This window comes from Amblyomma maculatum, chromosome 3 (genome assembly GCF_055883805.1).
Source record: "Amblyomma maculatum isolate TAMU_Amacu chromosome 3, ASM5588380v1, whole genome shotgun sequence".
In the NCBI taxonomy this organism is placed as follows: Eukaryota; Metazoa; Arthropoda; class Arachnida; order Ixodida; family Ixodidae; genus Amblyomma; species Amblyomma maculatum.
Genome location: NC_139346.1, coordinates 7,104,717 through 7,123,776, shown reverse-complemented (window position 1 = coordinate 7,123,776; position 19,060 = coordinate 7,104,717). Strand labels below are relative to the sequence as shown.

General features: G+C 47.1%; 1 protein-coding gene and 1 pseudogene across 1 annotated transcript in view; both read right to left on the bottom strand.

The window, feature by feature from the left end:
* Positions 1-19,060, bottom strand: part of LOC146194177 (endothelin-converting enzyme 2-like) — a 300,553-nt gene that overhangs the window by 169,952 nt on the left and 111,541 nt on the right. The window lies entirely within an intron of this gene.
* Positions 3-7,914, bottom strand: LOC146194178 (uncharacterized; annotated as a pseudogene).

The window sequence follows — 19,060 nt, the reverse complement described above, 5'->3', positions numbered from 1 at the left end:
ATTTATCGTGCTTGGCTGCTGAACTGGAAACAGTCTTTTGGCCCTTTGCAATCTGGACAAAACCATTGGGCAGTTTTTGGTGCTCTATTGAGTCCAACACAAGAAAAATGGAACCATTTGTAGTGGCATGTTTCGTTGTCGCAAGCAACCATTTTTCCAGTTTCCGGCCCATGGCAGAAGGCATCCTCTTTCGAAGAGTTTGTTCCTGGGCCTGCGTGCTGCCTTGTAAAGTACTTGCTAAACAGTTCGGGTAGAATTGCATGGATGAAGAATTTCTTTTCAGAAGCCAGCATGTCTTCGCAAAACTGCTTTTGCTTGCCAATTCGCTCCACATGCAGTGCATCGGGTGCCCACACAACAAAGTCGCACCACTCAACATCACACACGGCCATCTGTGTCTGGGCCTGATAGAAATAACCATGTTGTCGTCGTAATTTCAAGACACCATTGACAAGTTCCAGGCATGAACTTGGGGCACGGTGTAAGAATAATTTAGGCGACGCTTCCCGGGGAGAGTTGAGCTCTGCTTAGAAGAGCCATCGAGATGTGGCGCCCGCTTAAGTCCATTGCGCATTCATGAGGGTTCTCCACCTGCTCTTTGTTCGCATGTGTTTACGCTTCGATCTGTTTGGTTGTTTTACGTATTGGTATGCTACGCGATGGGGAAGTGCTTTGTACCGTACTGCAACACGGGTTATAAGTCCTGTAAAGAGAAGTTATCGCTTTTTACGCCGCCGCAAGAGCAAGCAAGGCTCGACGCATGGAGACGGGCGATCCCTCGCAAAGACCGAGTACTGCAGCGCATGGACCGTGTTTGTGAAAAACATTTCGCTCCTCACTTCATATTGAAAACGTGGTCCGCTGCTATTGATGGCCGCGTTCTGATGTCGGGCAACAGGAGAGCGGGACTTGCCAAGGATGCTCTGCCAACTATTTTCGAGGGAGCACCGAGCTACTTGTCAAAGAAGGTAAGAAGTCCTAGCAAGAATTCAAGGCGGCAGGCTTATCGTGCACCTTCCTCCGCGTGTACGCGCGGGCCCAACAGTGGAGGTACCGGACTTCAAACCCTGTTAGCAACACCATCAGCTCAAAGCACAGACGGCGAAGTCAATGACAGCAGCAATGTTGTCGGGGCAAGTGACCTCTGCACTTTATCGCCGTTCGAAGAAATGTTCAACACCGCATCAACTCTCTGCCTGCCGACACCGTCCTGGGCGGTGCATCGCATCGACGCAGAAGGGTTCCGTGACCTCGTGTTCTATGATGCCTTCCTGCTACGCACAAGTGACGGCACGGCGCATGTGTGCTTTTTAACCGAAAGTCTGTGCATGTGAAAAGTGACATGGCTTTGCAAGTTTACATATTTGACAAGCCGGTTCAATGCAGTGCTGTAGGCATAAATAATTTTGCTGTGTCGACAACTGAAGTTGAGGATGTTCTAAAAGCGGTTCACAACTTACACATTTGCAGTGGAGGACCTAATATGAAGGACTTTCCTTCTGTGGCTCCTGAATGTGCTTTTGTTGACTGCCAGCGTAAATGGAGGCATAAACGATGCCCACTGCTGTTACCGGGGGGGAGATATATGTCGTGCATGCAGTAGCCTATCGGATACTCTCAGAATCCATGCCGACCGGCAAGCTGCTCGAGCAAAACAGCGGCAACCACTGAAGCGCATCAGGCTGTCTGTGTCACCTGCCAAAAAACAGAAGATTGACGCCTTGCGTCGGGCTAGGGCTGTCTTGCAAAAGTCACGGGCACGGCTACTGAAGCACAACCGACTCATAACTAAACAACTCGAAGAGAGCAAAGGTGAAATAATGAAATTGCACGAGGAAGACATCGAAAAGAAACTGCAAGCTCTTAACATTCCACCGATGCAGCTCCTTCTTGTGCAGGAATGTATGTCTGCAGCCAAGTGCACAACAAAGAATAATAGGCGCTACACCGACGACTGGCTACTCCTATGTCTCTTGCTGAACATCAGGAGCCCCACTACTTACTCATTCCTTCGGAGTAATAACATACTGCCCATGCCATGCATATCAACCATAAGAAAGTATATAAACATGGTTGGGCTCAAATGTGGTTTTGATGAGAATTTTTTTAAAGCTCTCAAAATCAAACTGGCAAGGAAGACGCCCTTTCAGCGCAGAGGGATGGTGATTTTAGATGAGATACAGGTCAGGAAAGAGATGGCTGTAAACTCGAAGACCATGACGTATTCTGGATATGTTGACTATGGAGACCAAGGAGGGCAAAGCAATGAGCTGGCAGACCATGGTCTAGTGTTTGCCTTTGCACCTTTTGCTGACAGTTATTTACAACCTGTAGCAGTATTTGCTTCGAAAGGAGCAACAAAGGGGACAGTCCTTGCCCAGCTGTTGCTGCAGTGCATTGTGCACTTAGAGCAGGCAGGAATATTTGTTGACGGTGTAGTCTGCGATGGCGCATCTACTAACAGGGCCATGTGGAAGCAGCTTGGAGTAAGTGGCACTCTAGGACATGTTGTTAATTGTTTTGAACATCCACTAGATGCCGCAAGGAAAGTCTATGTCGTGGCAGACACCGCATTTATTCAAATGCATCAGGAATCGTCTCTATGACAAAAAGATTTTGAAAGTAAATGGGCAACTAGTGAAATGGTCGTGCTACGATGCACTTTTTTTGGCAGATACCAAAAATGCCGCTGAACTTAGGGTGTGTCCAAAGCTGACGTATTGTCATGTCAATCCTTCACATATTCTCAAAATGCGGGTGAAGCTAGCCACACAAGTTTTCAGCTACTCAGTTGCTAAGGGAATATCTTTCTATGCACAGAGAGGCGCACCTCGGCTTGAAAATGTCGAGCCAACTGTGGAGTTTACTCTCTTGATGAAGGACCTTTTTGATGCCCTCAATCGTCGCTTTCCCGCAGAAGGCCTCACACTTGGATGCAAAGATTTCCATGTTCTCGAGTCTGCGTCTAAGTGGCTAGATAGCTGGGAGCAGGAAGTTGTGAGGGGTGATATTCACAAAGATCTTTTCCTAACACAATCTATAGCCGAAGGTTTATGTGTTACCCTTAAGTCTGTTCAGGAACTGTCAGTGTTTCTTCTGAAGGAGTGCTACTTCAAGTATGTCCTGACAGCGAAAATGAATCAGGACCCCTTGTAGTGTTTTTTCGGTATTATAAGACAAGCGAGTGGCCAAAATGAGCATCACACATTCCCGACATTCCTACAGCTTTACCGCATGCTTTCTCTTTATTCATTATTGAGGCCACCACAGTTCGGCAACTGTGTAGCTTCCGAGAAAGAGCAATCTGCTTTTCTCACGCTCAGTGACTTTAGAGAGGTGTTTAAATCCGGAGCTATTCAGCACACCGATAAAATGCATGACCTCAAGCAGAAGCTGGATGGCCTTATCAGTGAGGAAACCTGGGAGTGCGATGATGTGTTTGAACATGACTATTCAAATGCTGCAGTTATTGACTGCATTGTGTACTATGTCACAGGATTTGTGTCACAAAAGCTTGGTACTCATACATCCTGTACAGTTTGTAAGGAGGCTCTGGTCGGACTGAAGGGTATTTCAAAGTTACCTGAAGCTCACTTGGTAAATTGTGAAACGAAAGGTGGGCTCATGCGTCCGAATGTGCACCTGTTTCTTCTTTTTAAAGAGGCCGAGGAGCACTTCGCAAAACATGCCGGCGAAAGGGATGTATATGATCGCACGACTGACGCTGTGCTAGAAAACTTCAACTTCACATTTCCATGTGTTGCTCATAAAGAAGAAATGTTTGCTAAGCTCTTACACTATTATGTGTGCCTGCGAATGCGACAGTATTGCCGACAGTTGAAGAACAAGCATGTAAAGAAAAGCCAAGACTTGCGTAAATTGTCTAAACATGTATGATTTTCTTTGTCCAGGACGAGCGCAATGTGTGTTTATGTGTACTGCATATATGTCTAAACTTTGTTTTGTGTGTGTGTGGTGTGATGTACACTGTCATACTTACCAATGTAGTTTTTCTCTTTTGTAAATAAATGAAATTTATGAGGTCAATGCCTTATTGCCATCCACACAAATGTGTGCATTCTTCTCATGAACAAGACTATAAACTGTATGTATCTTAAGGTAGAAATACAAACTTATACAGACAGTATCGAATCTGTAGTTGCCAATGACACGCCGACACATTGTTAGACACAGAAGAATAAGGCCGCAAGTGTTATCACAGTTTATCAGCCGTTTTCTGAGCTAGGATGTTGCGACTGCTTCCTGTGAATTCCCTTTCCTTTCACGCTTATCACCAATTTACGATGTTATTGCTATAACGGGCCACTCGTGAGTGGTGGAATATAAACTCGGTGTATAACTGTAGGTACGCTTGACCGCTTACGACGGGTGACTGGGGTAAGCGTAAACATTGCAGCCGTTTATTTGTGCGATAGCCGGTATCAGAGAAACTACCTAACGCATTCTCTGGCATCGACCGGACGCACAGGTCTTAGCCCCCAACTAGCTGTTTTGCCTTCGCTGCAGATAAAACCGAACGTTAGGGGCTGACATGGAGGCGGTAAGGTCATGCTATTTATTTTACTGGACCCACCTATTCTTGCACCGTGACTTCGCCCACATAGCGACCGGGCCCTACTGGGCCCGAGTTGGTAGCGCCATCTGTTGGAGAACTTGAGAAGCAGAGCTTTCTTGCGGAGCGGAGACCGGCGGCGTCCTCTCACCTAAATTATTCTTACACCATGACTTGGGGTGAACATTTCTGTAGGATTTTTCACTTCCCTAAGTGAATAGGGGCACTTCACTTCCATGACTCCTTTTCCGCAACATGTACAGGTAACAAGAGAGTCGAGCATGGCTCCAACAAAAGGAAAAGTGCCCTGACTTGGAGCACTGGAAAGAATCGTGCTTTTGAGCTTCGCTCTCTTGATATGCCTTTAAGGCCTGGGGCTCATTTTTGATACCCCATGTGATGGCGAGCGTATGTAAAGACTGCTTCTCTGGGTAGCATATTAATTTTAAAAGTGGTAGTGTGGCAGACACGCTTCATAACAGATGCAGTCACCCTTCCTGCTCGGTAAGAATGCCAGGCTGGTGAACTGCTTTGTCGTAGAGGCCTCAACCTCTTTTGCAGTCTCCTTATTTATTTGAAGGCTTGGGAGGATGTCATTGGCCTTTTCGACAAGTGTATCTAGGTCATCTGATAGCATCTTCTCTGAATACAATGATCGAAGGTTTGCATCTTGCTTTTTCACTGGGTTTTGAAAGGACCATTGTAGCTAGGCAGCACAGAAAAAACTGCTGGCACAACATTGGCATTCTGGATGGACTTGTACAATGTTTCCTGCTCCAGCGCAGAAAGTGGTGGGACATGTGCCCGTGGCTTGACCACTCTTGCGTCCTTTGAGGGGTCGGTGGTTGTCTCAAGCATCCTCTTCTTGCCACTTGACGACGTAAAGTTGATATCTTTTGACCTTTTGAATTTAATTTTTTCGACATATGCCGGTAGCCACACATTTTCCTTCTGTGTGCAGCTTGTAGACTGCCTTATTTTCACTCCGGTCTCCACTGCAAACAAGCAAGCTCCAATGTGTGAGCACGCTTCACCTGCTCCTGCCATACAAGTGCAGTGAGCAGTAATCACAGTCCCATTCTTTCTGCATAGCAGCCACGCTTGAAGAGGTCAGTTGCCTAGTCTCTGTGAATGATTCACCTGCATAAATAAATTGTCACGAACTAATGTTAGTGGCCAATCCTTTTAAAACTGCTTTGGTTTTAATTACGCTTTGGGCCTGGAGACAATGGTTTAAAAAACAGTAAGGAACACGGTTTCTGTGCATGTAATGCAGTACGCATTATCTGATCAGTTCGCTAGTAGCACCATCCAAACAACGCAGATTAAAAACTGGCGGCCACGGGGACACTGCTGGCTTGTTTTTCAAACGCTTGATGCGCGGTCACGTGCACTGTCTAACGTCGAGGCTCAGATGCGCTGAACAGACCGCACAGCTCAGAGTTCAGTGCATGTAATGCTGAGTGGTTTGATTCACTTCGTGAACGAAACCCCCAAGACTGTGCAAAAAAAAAAAAAAGGCGACCGTGAGGTCCATTCAGTGCAGGCTCGTTTTTCTCGTGCTTAAACTGCTGTCGTGAGCACACAATCGAACAAGCCATCTTCAGATGCACCATACACCTCGCGAAGCTGGGTACAGCTCATAAAAATCATGCATCACCACAACATGTTCACAAATGTTGTCAAAAGTCATAAATCATAGGGCTTACCTCGCCAAGCAGGAGCACTTTGTCATCTTGAAGTGGCTTGGCAGAAAGGTGTTTCACCCAACCGCTGGTGAAGTAATTGTGCGATTCCAAAGACTTGAATGCTTTCATGTGCTCCAGTGTAACAAAGCTCGCGGAAAAAACCAAGTATGTTACGATGTCACCGTGTGTCACCTCAGGGAACAAGCTTACATCGGCACTGCAATCCGTTCCGGGCCGCAACATGTACGGATCGATGTGATCGCAAAGTTTGATCTTTTCGACGTAGCGGAGGCGAGTGCTCCCGATGAGGTCTGAGTAATAGCTCGCATTAAACTGTTCATTTGCAGCCATTTTACATGAATGTCATCCAACAAACCGCCGAGAACTATGCCATAAAATTCGACCATACACGAGCAAATGACCACCGGGCATGCGATCGGGTCGCAAACATGGCCGCTGGCTGAAAAAGCAGGCGACGTGACGTCACGTGCAAGCCATGTATAGCCATGGCTGCTGCTTTGGTGATAAGGAGCTTATTTTCCGAGAAAGTATTTCCTCAGCTGTTGCAGAGCACTTAGTTTTCATTTTGCTGAAGATCCACTGCGAGCTTGTCTAGCTTTGATAAAAGCTGCTTGTTTTTTCGGGAACACGCTTGCAGCTTCTTAGAAACGGTACCGTGACATCGCGAACCAGTATTTTGGCTGTTCGTTGCGTGACTGCCGCTTAAAAAGCGCTTTCCTTAAGTACTTGCAACTGACTCATGAAGCACCATCTTTGGTTGCCTTGCCTTGGCAGCGAGTACTATATGCTGTTCTTGATTTGTACTCAATTTGATTTTGCAAGCTTGCTGTTAGGCTGGTCATCAGGGAGTTTTCATCCCTTGACGCTGCACCTTTGCAGATATGAAAATCATGCGCTTCTTGCATTGTTGCCACTGGTCCTCCCGCTACCTGCTTGCACACCAGGAACATCTTTGTATGCAAGGCACCAGCACTGTCTGCAATAAAGAACATGGCCTTTTCCACGGTCACCTCACCTGAAAGCGAGTCGAGAGCACATAATGTAAAACATACTCCATCTGCGTCTTGAAGTTCATGCTGCGTCCATCGCTTCCCTGGGACTTCCATTCTCCTCACCGCGGGGACAGTTGCGGCCGCGCATACTTCGTTGCTGGCCGCAGGTTCGGCAAGTTCATCTTCGATCACCTCTGTAACCTGCCTTCGTGCCTTTTTTCGCGGTGTGACATCGTCCTCACCACTCCTTTTTCTCTCATTCCTCTTGGGAGTGGGGAGCTTGCTCAAGTAAGCTGGCAGATTGGGTAAAATTGTGGGGACTGCATCTGCGGTAAGCATATGCGTCCCGCGTGGAATTCGCACTTCCTCGCATTTATGCGGTGCACATAATCCCTAACGATGAAGCGTGGCTCAAAATGTAGCTCACATACCGCGCAGTCTGCGGTCACATAATCCCTAACGATGAAGCGTGGCTCAAAATGTAGCTCACATACCGCGCAGTCTGCGGTTAGCGGCTTGTCGCCTCGATGTAGGTTCCTCTCCCATGTGGATCTGCGCTCAGGATCAGCAGGCACCTTGAATAGCGACAACTTTCGCGCTTTTTTTGTTCTTGCGTACCCTGTGCTGCACCCTGGGGCATAGCAGTGGTTGAGCCGTTGCTTTGCACTCATTGTTAATACATTCACATCAAAACACTCGTGCAATGTAACCACACTGAACGAAAAGCCAGCGCACAACTGAAGCGCCATCGGGCGTGCTCTGACCCGTCGCCGCCGGCCACCTTCAAGAGTGGTCGACAACAGCGCCGCCGCTTCAGGAGACACACTCGATGACGCGCGTAGCAAGGCGCTGTCCCCTCCGCTCGCTTCACTGGAAAATATTCTAACTCACTGTATCAAGGAGATGCGTACTTTTTCCAGCGTTGGCAGGGCGCAGCACTGGGCGCGTAGGCGCCTTGCTCGTGCGCCTCTCGTGCGCCCCATGGAGCGGGGGCTTAGATCCATTTTCGGCGGCTTGCCGCGTGCCGCGAATCGGAAGAGCCAATGAGAGACGTCCGGCTCAGAGACGTGCGCGTCAGTGTCGCCATCTCGTGCCTGCTACCGAAGTTAACTGTGGCAGTGACCACAATAGAATTGAAATAATCCTAAATATTGGCAAACCCCGCACAAAAAACAACAAAGCATTAAAAAGCACAGCCAAACATTGGAAGACGAGAGACCAAGACAAACTTGAAACGTTCGCAACACAACTCGAAGAAAAAATAGGAAACACCGAAACCTATGAGGAATTCATAGAACAATGCCTGCAAGTGGCAGAAACAACCCTTGGTAAGACGAAAGGGATAACTCGAACACGACCAACACCTTGGTTTGACAAGGAAGTCAAGGCAGAAATAGTCAAACGCAGAAAGCTATCCAAACTACACCGACAAACACGCGAAAAGGATGGAACAGCAAAAGCTGAAGCATGGCAAGCTTACCTAAGCCAGAAGCAAATAGTGAAACATTTGGTAGCTAAAAAGATAGATACCACCTTCAAACAACAAGAAATCTATGTAATAAAAGAACGTAAACATTTCAGTCAAAGGTTTTGGCTATACATTGACTCCCTGCAACCAAAGGAGTCTCCTGCTAAAACAGCTACCTTAAACACCACCTCTGGACTTGTCCTAAATACCAAAGAAGAGAAAGAAGCCTACCTAACGTGGCACTTCACAGCTCTCCAAGACAATGCAGAAAGCAAAACTCCAGAGGAATCAAATGCAACTCCTGCTATAAAGAAGAGGACACAAAGGGAACATAGTCTGCTAAGCCCAATATCCACAAGAGAACTAAAAAAATGCATTAGTAACCTTAAAAACCAAAAGGCAACAGGTACAGATGACATCCCCAACGAATTCCTAAAAGCACTAAAGAAAAATGCAAGGGAAGGACTACAACACTACTTCAACAAAATCCTCGAATCGAATCAAATTCCACCTGCCTGGAAAGAAGCAAAAGTAACCCTTATACACAAAGGCAAAGGAAAACCTGTCGAGAAGATAGATGCCTACCGGCCAATATCTGTGTTGAGCAATGTCCAGAAACTGTTCAGCTCAATCCTCAACTATCGGCTACAAAACTTCTGTGAAACAAATAACATACTCACAGAATCTCAAAACGGTTTCAGACGAAACCGTAGGACGAGCGATCATATATTCACGCTCACCCAGGCTCTAGAAATGAAAAACAAAGCAAAATCTGTGTTATATCTAGCTTTCCTAGACATGGAAAAAGCATATGACGGCGTCATCCTCTCGAGGCTCTGGCAGAAACTGCGGGACATAGGACTAGAAGAAAAAAGTATCGACCTGCTCAAGAATCTATACTCACAATGCACAGCAGTGTACACACTCCAGGAGCTCAGATCAAATGGAGTCCAACAAAAGATAGGATTAAAACAAGGGTGCCCACTGTCCCCAACACTATTTAATATCTACATCACAGAGCTCCTCCAAACATTAGACAAAGAGGGACCAGGGCTGCGAATCCACACGATAACGACGGACAAGCAGTCAGAATATACCAAAATTTCCTGTCTCGCTTTCGCCGATGATATCGTCCTACTGGCAGAATCAGCGGCTGATCTCCAACAACTCTTAGACATCAGCTCCCGAGTAGCACGAAACGACCAGTTCAGATTCAACACTGAAAAAACTCAGTGGATGGGCATAAACACGAATGACACCAGTGAAGAATTCACCCTTCAAGAGAACCCCATCAAAAAAACATCAGAATACAAATACCTCGGCGTCACCCTCAGCGACCGACCAAAATTCCTGGACCAACATCAAAACGATCTAGTAAAAAAATCAAATCGCCTCAAAGGCCGTGTCTGGCACCTGGCCAGACACTCATACAACCCCTACACTGTTGGACGTACGCTGTGGAAGGCAATCGCAGTACCAGCGACAACGTACGCAGACGACGTGCTGGCCTACTCCAGAGAAACGACAAAATGCCTGGAGCGGCACCAAAATGAGCTAGGTCGCTGGCTGCTTGGGGGCAGCTTGGCAACTGCAACCGCGGCAGTGAGCGGTGAAATGAGCTGGTCCTCATACGAGGCAAGGGAGGCGAAATCCAAACTACAATACGCTGGTCGACTTGAATTCATGGCAAACACAAACTATAGTCGCAGAATGTACCTACATCTAAGGTACAAAAACATCAAGACGGATTGGTTTCAAAAATACACGTCCCTAAACAATAAATACAACAGAAACTGAAAACACGACACCAAGTCAGAGACAGAGTGGCGCAAGGCAGTCTTTAAAGAAATTAGAGACGCCGAAACTACGGTATGGAGCACTGAAGCAGGAAAAAAACAAAGCCTGGAATTATACTGCCAGCATAAACTCGAACCATCCCCACCATCATATTACCGAGGTGACAGAGGCAGCGCCCTTCTATTTCAGGCCCGCACGGGCGCCCTGCTCACAAATCAACGCCGGCACGAGCTATTCGGCGTGGATCCAAGGTGTCGACTGTGCGGAGCACCGGAGGAGACCCTCCAACACATCTTACAACAGTGTCCAGCTCTTCCTGCTGGTCCACAGTCGTGCACCTTGGCCGAATGCTTAGCACTGTCAGGCGAGACCGAAGAGGCCCAAGCAGCACACGCCGAAGCCACGAAGGCACGGCTTCAGCTTTGGGAACGGGAACAGCCACTCCGAAATACTGGCAGGAAAACATGAAACGGGTCCCGCCCTGCCAGAGCAGCTCTGAACCACGCGGGAACAGCACGACAACAGCGGCTACAGCACAGTGCCAACGTTTTGTGCCACCACGGACAAAGCAGGGGACAATGACCCTGCAATCACGCCGGCAGCAGCGACAACGACTGGTGTTGGCTGATTTTGCGACGCTGCGACTTGACTTGACTTTTGGCTGAACGTGGCTACCGGATTGGATTCGTGAGGCTTCATGGGCCAGGCTTCATGAGGCCGTTCGACCGACGGTGCCTTTAAAGTGCAATAGTGTAGCGAAAGACATATTTCAGTGCACAGTGACGCAATGTGTGATGTACTGCTCTTTTCCTTTAACTATCCATTTCCCCTGTGGCGTTGACAAACGCCTGCCCTGAGTCAAAAGGGATCAGGACTTCTCACTTACTTACTTACTTACTTACTAGTTAACTCAAGCGCTCCGTGCAATCAACGACGAAGCGAGCATTCTCCTTTTGTGCCTCGGTGTTGAAAACTTCGCCTCAGTGAGAGAATACTGGAACACTTTCTTGAGACTGCTCCGTTATTCCCCTTTTACGCGAAAATCAACCGATGAGCGATCATCGGCAAAGCATTCGATCTCGCAGGCGAGTTGTTTTCATACTTGAGTACCCGCTGAACATTCACGTCGGGGAAAATGTGAACAGGACAGTAAATTTGTTTCGAATGCTCGAGCGGTGTGCTGCGGAGCAAACACGATCGTCGCGGTAGATGATGAGGGACAAGGAGAAGCTGGAATAAGGTCTGCTGGCTGAAAAAAAGATTCGTAGATCAGCTCACACAGTCGGACACAAGGAGAGATCAGCGCTGTCACGTGACCTCCGCGGCGATCGCCGCGCGAAACCGATGTGGCCTCTCTGCTGCGCGGGCGTCCTGCTATGGTGGCTCCTGCCGCTGGCGGAACGCCGCGCGCGTTCTCCCGCCAGTAGGCACGTAGGTAGGGGTCTTTGGGTTATTCTCGAGGAAGGGGGGGGATACTGGACACGGGTTATGCCGGCCTTAATTCGCGGCGGCACTCTTGGTGTCCGGGGGGAAGGGGAGATGGGATGTTGGGAGGGGAGTTCAATCCGTCAACGTCTTTGGGAGTTCAATCCGGCAAAGTTCAATCCGTCAGCGATTGAACTTTGCCGCCGCCGCGCTACCTCCTCGCCTCCTCCTCGCCCCTTGCGCGCCCCTTCGCTGAAGGCCGTCTCTCCGCCCGATTTCCTGAGCGACGATTGGTCTCCCTGCCGTTGCCCTTGGAAACCGACGCGCGTCCGGCGTTTTCCTTGTGTTTTCTTTTTCCTTCGCGCCATTTTTCTCCTATTCGCGGCGAGCGAATATTGCGCGCTGTGCTTTTATTGCAGCGTGCAAGGTCTATGCCGTGCTGTTGCGTGTACAACTGCAGCAAGCGGCCTGAAGATGGTTATGTGGTATTCATGATACCTCAAGGCATGCGTGACGGCTTGCGCAAGAGTCAATGGATTCACAAGATTAGCTGAAAGAAGTTTATTCTTAGAAAGAACGGGGTTGTTTGCGACGTATTGCGTCTTTCTCACTCCCCGTAATAACGCGTCACCTGACGCTGCGTTTTCTTTTCCTGCTTGCTCCTCAATATTTTTGCGGCGGCAACATGTTCACTGTATAAAAATAAGGTTGTCCTCTGCAGCATGCTGAATATTCTGCGAGGCTCCAAGGCTCCGTCATTTCACACGCTGTCGACTTCTGTAGTCAGAAATACGGCACTATAATCTGCTTTTTGCTGTCAGTGATAACTGGAAAAGTACAGTCTCTCGATTGCATTTGTCGCGATTATGCTAGGATCCCTGGCCCCCTTCACTAAAAATCAAAATTGGGGCTTGTAGAGGAGCTAGTCTTTTCAGCTTGTACTTGTAGTCGGCGTCGGTTACTCAGGAGCAATGAATGCTGGCCCTGAAAAACTCTGGCAAGTAAACCCGAGGTATTGCGGGCTCTTGACAGTATGGCTCTTGACAGAAACGTGGCTGAGTAGTGACGTTTCTGATAGTGAAGTCCTTGCCGACTTGCCCAAATTCCGTGTTTTCCGTAAAGATCGTCCAGATAGAAGGGGAGGGGGGGGGGGGGTACTTATTGCAACTGCACAGGAGCTATCAAGCACGGCCATTCACCTTTCATCGGATATTGAAACATTATGGGTCTTGTGTCATGCCTCACCAAAGTCAGTTGTGATAGGCGTTTGCTACAGGCCTCCTAGCAGCCCAGACTTTCCTCAAAAACTTAATCACGCATTAAATGAAATTAAAACCAAGCACCCTAACACATGCACTATCCTATTCGGAGATTTTAATTTTCCCAGTATCGACTGGCATAATCTAACCGCTACAGGTAACAGGGATGCTAATGATTTTCTTGACGTTTGTCTTAATTTTAATCTCGTTCAACTAATATCCGAACCAACCCGTGTAACGGATGACTGCGCTAACATTCTCGACCTAATATTAACGGATAGCCCTGAATACGTTCATTCTCTCACCTATCTACCAGGTATCAGCGATCACCAAGTCATACATGCCGGCTTCACGATTAAACCATCTTCACGCGCAACATGTAAGCGAACAATCCGACTTTACGATAAAGGGAACTATATTGCTATAAATAATGAACTTCGTGCATTTTTACCAGGCTTCCAATTTAACTTTCATCAAAGATCCGTCCACGAAAACTGGTTCATGTTTAAGAAGAAAATTGAAGATTTGGTCGACAGGTTTATTCCCAACATAAATATACGAACTAACCCTCGAAACCCTTGGTTCACAAACACACTCAAACGTCTTGAAAATAAAAAGAAGCGTCTTTTCCGTTCGGCCAAGTCACGCCCTAGTCAAAACGCTTGGAACAAATATTACGCAGCTGAAAAAACGTATTTATTAAACATTCGAGAAGCTAAACGCACGTTTTTCCATACCGATCTGCCCAAAATGTTGACTACTAACCCCCGAAGGTTCTGGCAAGTCATTAACCCCCAGCACACACGCACTATTTCCCTCACCGACGCATCAGGTGCTACCATCTGTGAAACTGAATGCGCCAATATGTTCAACACAGCCTTTTCATCCATATTTACCAATGAAACAGATCCGATATTTCCTTCAAACCCGGTTATTATCCAGGATACCATGCCCTCTCTTACATTTTCTTCAACAGGAATTTTGTCACTAATAGAAAACATTAAGCTTTCATCCTCGGCTGGAATTGACAATATCAGTGCCAAAATACTGATTAACACCAAAGATATATGTTCATCCCTGTTGTGCTTGTTATTCACTCAGTCACTCCTCACAGGTCACCTGCCCAAAGAATGGAAACATGGGAAGGTTGTTCCAGTCTACAAATCAGGTAACAAGAACTCACCGCTAAATTACCGTCCCATCTCGCTAACTAGTATCCCTTGCAAAATCATGGAACATGTCATCTATACCCACATCATGGCATTTCTTGATTCCAACGATTTTTTCCATTCTGCTCAGCACGGTTTTCGCCGAGGTTACTCCTGCGAGACCCAACTTTCCACATTCATTCATGACCTGCATGCTAACCTTGATTCTAACCTACAAACTGATGTGATATTTTTAGATTTCGCTAAAGCTTTTGATAAAGTACCTCATAAACGCCTACTGATAAAACTTTCCCGATTAAATTTACACCCCGATATATTGAAGTGGATTGAAGAGTTCTTAACTAATCGTTCTCAGTTTGTCTCCGTTAACAATGTGAACTCTAACTCACTCTTAGTAACGTCAGGCGTCCCCCAGGGGTCTGTGCTTGGCCCGCTACTCTTTCTAATATACATTAATGATCTCCCCTCAAACGTAACATCTAACATACGTATGTTTGCTGACGACTGTGTACTGTATCGTGCTATTCTCACCACCGCTGACCAATCTTCTCTTCAAAACGATCTTAATGCTGTTCAAGACTGGTGTAACGAGTGGCTAATGGAACTTAACCCACGTAAGTGTAATCTTTTGTCTATTAACCGTCGCCTAACCCTCTTGTTTTCCCTTACGTAATCTCTGAAGTTCCCGTACAGCTAGTTCCATCATATAAGTATTTAGGCATAACAATTTGTAGCGATCTTTCTTGGAGTATGCATGTTACTAACATAATATCGTTAGCTAACAGGACGTTAGGTTTCTTAAAGCGCCATCTTCATCATGCTCCCGAACACGTAAAGTTATTAGCCTACAAATCATTCGTCAGGTCCAAACTAGAATTTGCATCGCCCATTTGGAATCCTCATCAAGCTTACCTCATTAGTGCCCTCGAATCTGTTCAAAATCGCGCCGCTCGTTTTATTCATTCATCGTATTCTTATGAAATCAGCGTTTCCTCCTTAAAAACAGCATCCGGATTATCCCCCTTATCGCTCCGTCGTCGCATTGCCAGCCTATCTTTATTTCACAAACTTTTCCACAGTCGCATCGCACCTTATATTCTTCCCCCCACACGCATATCTCATCGCACCAGCCATCAGCTACAAGTTGCCCGTCCACGTTTTCAAATTCCTTTTTTCCTCGAACAGCTGCAGACTGGAACGGCCTTCCGGACAACATTGCTCTCATCACTTGCACACCACAGTTCATCGATAGTGTCAAAACTTTCCTGTTATTGTGATTATGTATTTTTGCTCTTGCCACCCCTTATGTAATACCCCTTTTTAGGGGCCTTTAAGGTAATAAAATGAAATGAAAAAAAAATCTGCACTAGTTAGGTCGTACGGCATTTTTTTTTTTTTTTCAATTCTTGAATGTCTTGCCATGCTTCGACGCACGCGTGGGTTAAAAAGTATGCGTTCGTTTTATCAGGGATACGGCCAATGTGCAGGAGGTGTTCATATGATCACACACACTTCACTTTAACCATGACTACTAGGCGCTGGCAGGTTACCTTCGCTTTGAAAGCTGGAGCTCTAAAACCGCGATTCCGCGTATTCATTTACTGCGAGAAACGTTTTCCCATCGATGTCAAATCAGCCGGAATCATTGCATCAATTTTCTGCATTTACGAAACTTAAACAATCAATAATGATTATAGTTATGATATAAAAATAAGGGAACATTTTGTGAGCAACAATTCTTAGCACTGTAACATATTACTCATTTCAATTGTATGCAAGATTTTTTTCACCTAGCCTGAGTGATTAACTCATCGCTCTATGTTCTAGCTACATTTCACTGAAGACCGGTTTGAGCCGCCAATATTACACGAACTCGAAAAAAAAAACTGAGGCCCAACGCAGTTCCATCAATTTTCTCTCACCGACCTGTCCTGAAGCAAAGGAAGCCTCCTCGACAGAGACATGAACCTCGCGCTGATAGTAGCCAGTTATTTCTGTGGCTTGCTCTTGTCCCACCTCCATTTATGAGAAAATAAGAAAGTATAAGAATTAAAAGTCAATGTATAGTTGTCTCGTCAGATATTATGAGGTAATAGAGACATAACTGACAACGCAAATCAATGAAAATTGAAGTATATCAATGGGTCATGGGACGGCATCAGACTAAATAGTGATGGTTATGAATAGTGATAGCTAATGATGGTGACTGTTACGGATATCAATAGTAAATGATAGTAATAGGCCCGGATAGTGAGGTGATAGTGTTCGTTGCGAAGTGACAGTTATGATACGTCACTTGACGGCATTAGTAGATATAGTGATAGATAGGATAGTGATAGTTAATTGGCAGTTATATGCTTTCTCATTTCCGCACGTTGAAGACTTATGTGCTCCCTGTTTTTTTTTTATTTGATTGTTGCGTTCAATGAAATCAAGCTCTTTTACATAGCGCATGAGGCCACAGCATGCTTGCCCCAGAACTTCAGTGTGTCGGCAATAGGGCCCACCACTTCTCCCAGTGTACCCTGCTGTCTTTCAACCACACGCGAAGTCAGTGAGTGGCCGCGTACTCATAAAATTATTTAATTCCTCCATCAGCATCATATCAAGACAGCCATGGCAAACGTGTTCCTTGGCTCAAAGTTTGGTTTTATACAAAATGAACTAATTAATGCAGATTATTGCGGATGGCTAACTAGCACAGTGCCATTACACTTGACCTAAGCTTTTCAACGGTATACGGTTCGATGTTGCAGCTAGAATTTAGATTTTAATTGCAATTTACTAAATATCAATTAATTTGACCCAGTAATTGATCAAAATACATGTACTGTTAAGCGGGGATCCAGGCACTGGTAGTGGGCACTGGTAGCGAGTAAGACCGGAGCGGGGGTGGCTCAGCTTGTAGACAGCTTGTCCGCAAAAGGCACTTCCTCTTTCTCGGCGATCTGTCCGCCTGATTGGAACTTCTTTACAATCTTGCCCCCGCAGAAAAGAGGAGCCATCCTGGCGACTCAAGGAGACGAAAGGATAGCGGGATCGTAATAGGGTTTCAAACGGTCCACGTGAACAATCTCACGCCCACGGCGACGAAGGTCGGTGGAAGCGGCTAGCGGTTCAAGAAGGTAATTGACGGGAGACGTCTGTTGGAGCACTAGATATGGTCCGTGGTATTTGGCAGTAAACTTGCTGGTAAGACCTGGTGGTGTCGATGGGACCCAGAGCCATACGTGAGCACCGGGAGAGAATTGATGCACAGGGTGGCTGCTGTCGCTGTGCGCTTTCTTCTGGGCTTGCTCGTCCGAAGTAAGCGAGCGAGCCAGCTTGCGACATTCTTCAGCGTGCCTGGCAGCTGCTGAAAGTGGTGTGTACTCTGACATATCAGGACGGTAGGGGAGGATGGTGTCGAGTGGAGACGAAGGTTCACGCCCGTACAGCAGAAAAAATGGTGAGAATCCGGTAGTTGCTTGAACGGCGGTGTTATAGGCATAGGTTACAAATGGGAGAATCTTGTCCCAATCGGAGTGGTCGGAGGCGATGTACTTGGACATCATGTCACCCAGCGTGCGGTTGAAGCGCTCTGTGAGGCCATTGGTTTGAGGGTGGTACGCGCTGGCTGTCCGGTGGGTGGTCTGACATTCGCGTAGGAGCGCTTCGACAACCTCGGATAGGAAAGACTTTCCTCGATCACTTAGAAGTTCACGAGGGGCATCGTGCCGCAGAATGAAATGATGAAGAAGAAAGGACGCGATATTGGGTCCGGTGGCATCCTGAAGTGCTGCTGTCTCCGCATAGCGAGTAAGGTGATCGACGGCCACGATGATCCAACGATTCCCTGTAGGTGTATATGGCAGGGGTCCATACAAGTCGATGCCAACACGATCGAATGGTAGGTACGGGCACGGAAGATGCTGTAGCGGAGCCGGCTGATAGAGAGGAGAAGGCTTGCGACGCTGACAGTCGATGCATGAACGCACATACTTGTTGACGAAGGTGTACATACCGCGCCAGTAAAACAGCTGTCGCAACCGTTCATAAGTCTTAAATACACCCAAATGACCACACTGCGGATCATTATGGCAAGATGCGTGTATATCACTACGGAGGTGGCGAGGTACGACGAGCAGCCACTTACGGCCATCTGGCATATAACTGCGTCGATAGAGAAGACGGTCACTAAGGGCGAAATGCTGCGCTTGACGACGAAGGGCGCGAGGAGCCGGTGAAAGTGACGAGTTCGTAAGAAGATCGATTAGTGATGTAAGCCACGGATCCTTGCGCTGTTCTGATGGCATGTCGTCGATGGACAAGGAAGACAAGGCGGAGCTGGAGGCAGGGGACAACGGAGCGTCAGGCGACACAGGCGAGCGAGATAAAGCGTCTGCGTCGGAGTGCTTACGCCCTGTACGATAGATGACTCGGATATGATACTCTTGTAGTCTAAGCGACCAGCGGGCGAGACGGCCGGTGGGCTTTTAGTGAAGACAACCAACACAAAGCGTGGTGGTCTGTAACAACATCGAATGGGCGCCCATACAAGTATGGCCGAAATTTCTGAAGCACCCAAACAATGGCCAAGCATTCCTTTTCTGTCACCGAGTAGTTGGTCTCGGCTTTGGTCAAAGTTCGATTTGCGTACGCAACAACGTATTCATCAACACCGGGTTT